The sequence below is a fragment of the Humulus lupulus genome, chromosome 4 (assembly GCF_963169125.1).
Source record: "Humulus lupulus chromosome 4, drHumLupu1.1, whole genome shotgun sequence".
Lineage (NCBI taxonomy): Eukaryota > Viridiplantae > Streptophyta > Magnoliopsida > Rosales > Cannabaceae > Humulus > Humulus lupulus.
This window is the reverse complement of record NC_084796.1, coordinates 161,110,837-161,115,761: the sequence shown is the minus strand read 5'-3', so window position 1 is coordinate 161,115,761 and position 4,925 is coordinate 161,110,837.

Below are 4,925 nucleotides of genomic sequence, written 5' to 3'. Positions count from 1 at the left end.
TCAGTTTATGCTGAATTAAGAGTCAGAACTCTCCCTCCTTTCTCTGAACACCTTACAGATCCTCGTCTATTACCACGCAGAGATGCAACTCTCTCTTCCCGGAACTTTATTTCCTCATAACTTAGAAATTTACCAGCTCTTTATTCTTTCAAATAGGCAAACACTCCTGCCTTAAGAAGTTTCAACGACCTTCTTGGCTTTCCCTCTGAACTAAAGCCAAACTGTAGTATTCATTATCTTTCACCTCTTACCAAGCCCTATGTCGTGTTACATTAGCAAGACACCAGCAACCGCCACCACGACTAACTTACCAGGGATTACACTTCCCTTAATACCTCAAGTATTCGCCTACTTAGCGCTTAATTCTTTAAGATCCTTGATAAACTTTCAGACTGCCATTCCACTTGCAATCAACTGATAATTCCAGGTTCCCACCCTGTTCATTTCGTCCTCCAATTCCATTCCAACAATTTAAAATACTATGGGGTCTTAATTCCGTATCATCGACGTTTTACCCTGAAACCAGTTCACTTGATCCAACACGTTAACTCAAACAACCGAGTTAAAACTTTTCATGTCTGGATACCTTTCTTAAGGTCTATTGTGGTCCATTTCCACGATACACCACCACATCACTCAACCCCTCAGGGTCCAAAGGAAAACACTAGATCCTGACACCCGCTCCACCCACCCGGTACCGCGTACCCTAGGAGGTGGAATGATGTCCATTCAGAACCCTCATTCAAAACCAAATCCTAACTGGATCCCTCACTCGATCCTGGTATCCTCTTTGTACCACCGTGACAGGGTCCTTCCCTGTTCCAACTCAAACCAACACTTTGAATTCCATAGCTCAGTGACACCCACCAGCTAACCATTACCTACTAACATCATGCCGATCTCAGTCGTTGCCTTGTCCTCCATTACAGCCTATAGCGTTATTCCTTGACTGATACACGCCTCCCATTAAATCTCCCCTCGCTCAATCGAGGATTTCAAACACTGATCATTTGTCTGCTACTTTTCACCACCTCTGGGTCTCAACGTTAACCTTTCTTACTAATACCCAAGACTTAAATACCTTATGCCATGTACAACAGTCGACTTAACGTTCCAAGTGTATCAACCATGATCCATACTTTCGTCTCCCGCAAGGTTCGATCCAACCTCGCGCCAGATGCGCCTGGGTGTGCATAATCCGTAATGCACCCCCACAACTCCATGTCCTCAACATAGATCAAGTCCTTTATGCCATCACTCTTTACTTAATCAAAACACATGCAAATCCCATCATCGTCCGTAACCAATCAAACCTTACCTTGCCTTCTGAATTTCTTTCTGATGTGACACCACTCAGTCCGTCTAACCTCAAGTTTTACTGTTCTCCTCGTCTATGATGTAGTTGTCCCTGGAGATGCTTGTGCAATAGATGATGCGCTTACCAGTCTTGTTATGCCTTCAATTCTTCAGATACTCATTAGCTTCTTTACGGCTTCAGATCAATTCTTCTCTTACCTGTCCTTTCACCTTGTAGCTCTAGTCTGAGTACTCCTGACGACATCCAAACTAACACTCCATAGAACCTTACCTGTGACTTCGCCTTCTGGGTACAACGTCTTCAGCATAATCATTTGCTCACCATTTCCATCTGGGAGTAATCTACACGCACTACTCATGAGCTTGAAGGGGACTTGTCCATACCGTTCATGAATTCTCTTCCTAAAGAACTTACATGTGCTGCTGCAACTTGAACCATTCTAGAGTCTTTGTTACCAGCTCCTCACGCCCCAGCCGGCGCAAACTAGATAATTTCCCGAAATGTCTCCATCCTTGGTTTCCAACTGGTAATAACCAGGTCGTAGATCAACTCTTGGAGACATCGTCCCCACTGGTACCCAACATTGTACTTTTCGTTCTAACCCGACGATGCTAACGATCCCCGCAGTATTACACACTGGCTATACCAGGCTCAGATTCCTTTAATTGCTTCGATAGACTTTCTGTCGGCCAAAACCGTCTTTTACAACATTCCTTATACCAATCCTATCTATAGCCTGACCTTGAAGTATCCCCTAAATCTTTCTTTGCATACCCACATAGCTTTCCCACTGGTCAGCTCTGTTCCACTCAGTCTCAATCACATACTCCAGATGATATCCTCAACAATCCATGATTATTTCTTAACTAATCAGCTCGCTCACTGCGACTCATGCTAAAGCTTCCTTAAGACAACCCTTGTCGTTATTACTATGAACTTCTTGATCACTTGCATCCCAATTCACCTGCCATAGGTTTCAAATTCCTTCTCAATAAGTATTACTATCATCAACCTCTCGAATAGCACCTTCGAGGCTTCCTCTCTATATCGATCTTCCTCTCGGAACATTTTCAACACCGAGCCTTTCCAGTTCGTTACATGCCCAGAGCATAAGCTCGTCAGTTAAATACTCATCCTTGAGGACTCAGCCTCGAACTTTGAATGTAACGCTGCATTCTAGTTCTCTGTTTCCCGGACCATGGGAAACCCATCCTAACATCTTGAGTCATTTTACGTAGAATTCATGCCCTCACCTGACCTCCTCTCAGGTGGCATCCTCTTCTTCATATGCATACCAAATAACCTCCTGGTTCCTGTCGCCATCTCGATAACTACCTATTCGATCAGGCTTCTTTCCAATCTCAATCTAGGTGCCCAAGCACTGTCTGGGGTACTTTTACCTCAAAAATCGAGAATTCGACCTCGCTGCGTCCTATCAACAAAAGTACCATCTTATCAATCAGACCTTTCCCCCTTTCTGGCAAAATCAGAAGCCACAGAACTATCCGGGGTTCTATCAACTTGATTATCACGAATCTACCTTTACTAACTCCATCAAAGGGAGCACCGCCCTTGCGGCTCTAGCACTCATGCTGTATACATCGACTATCAGTTCCTCGAACAACATGGCCCTCTCCGCCATCCACATGCAGACGATAAACTCATACCTCAGAGCAGCCCAAATACCTTAGACTATTCCCGATCTCAAATCCTTAAATGGGTCGCCATCAATTCCAGATACATTTGCCAGTATAACTTTCCGAAATGAATTACCCAATTCACCAAAACCATTGATTTACACTGTTGTTACCCTAACAGTCCAAACCAAACTTGTAAGTCCACCAGTCTCCATAGTTCAAATCATGTCTTAATAATCCCTTCTAACAATCATCATCTAGGTTCTTTCCAACCCATCGGGCCCGTACCTCATCCCGAGTACCAATTCCAGGCATCTCTCTTCCTCAACATTTAACGCAACCCTCTAACAGGATCTCTCATCCTCTTAACCAAGGGTGGAATTAACTCTGCCCGTCTATTGATAAATTCCTTATCAATCCGAACTCTCCTCAAAACCCGAGGATAATACCCTTTAAGCCTCTCATTAATACCCTTATCTGTCCATACCTCACAGTAAACCCACACCGGTAACCTTACTGTTAGAACATCCAAATCAGCTATTTTCCCCAGAGAAATCCGTTGTTCTTCTATCCCATCTCAACTAACAAACTCCACAGCCTACTCACACACTAGTGACTCACTGCTGCTGCTTTCAGGGATAACTAGAGATCTCAACTCCAACTTATATCTAGAATCCCCTTTCCAACACAATATCAGGTCCCCAAACCCTTCTAGGAACCAACAACTCGAGTTCATCTGTCAAAACTGACCAAACTCCTGAACTCTGTGGTTCATACCCTGAACCAAACCACAACTAGATCCAAATATCCACAGGTATAATGCACACACAAGCATATATAGGCCAAATCCACAATGATATACATTTAGCTACCAGATTTATCATCACCAAGTATACCCAGATCTCAACATGCTTCACACAATCAAATAAACAGATATAACTAATGAATTAATTCAGAAAATTAACCACATACACTGAATATGTGAACCATTATGCCAATATTCATCCATATGCATAATAGTATTATCCAGCATGCATCAATCTCAACATGCGATAGTCAAGGGTCAGGCCCTATCAGTATCTCATGCATATGTCATTTCATTCCTCATGCTCCATAAAAATAAGCAGGCAAACAGGGCATTCAAACATATATTTAGACATGTCAATCAATCATACCAACCAACCCTGAGTCGAGCTTGTCACTGACAGCGAGCGTACATGTTCGGTCGATCTCCAGAACCAATAAACCTTGGCTCGCTCTGATACCAAGTTGTAACGCCCTACTTCCTTAGAGCTGTTACTAAGTGATTTTTAAGACAAAACAGTGCAATGAACTCGCTAACCGAGGTTTTGAAGCAAAAGTGTGACTAATAAAAGTTAAGGCTGTAATCTTTGAAAATGCGTTGACTCAATAAAAACTTCTAGTATTAGACAATTGGGATCCCAAAATAAGGTTTGAAAACAATTTACATCTTGAAATAAGTTTACAGTTGATCAGTTACAAAATCATAGATTACTACAGCCATTTTCAAATAAACCCCCAACCAAAGCAGTCAGGCAGGCCAAACATGTACACGTCGCTTCATGCTCTTCGTACTCATGGTTGGTTGACTCAGTCATTTCCCTTACCTGCAACACAGAGCACCCGTGAGCCGAAGCCCAGCAAGAAAACTCATGCAGAACATAACATATGCAATGTATACAGTTTATCATAACAGATAATCCACAAATAAACAAGTTAATCATTAGACTAAGCAAACACGGCCATGCCGCCCCAGAAATCTTACCAAAGCCCTGGGGTATCGGTTCTCACCGCGAGGATAACTCATGTATCCCTTGGGTCCCACCCTGACTATAGCATCCCATGTGCTAGGTGTTACTTTCGGCCCCGCTGCCGTACCCGGCCTACGCCGTTCTCGGCTCTTGCCGTTCAATTTACTATAATCACACATATAGCATAACACAACAACA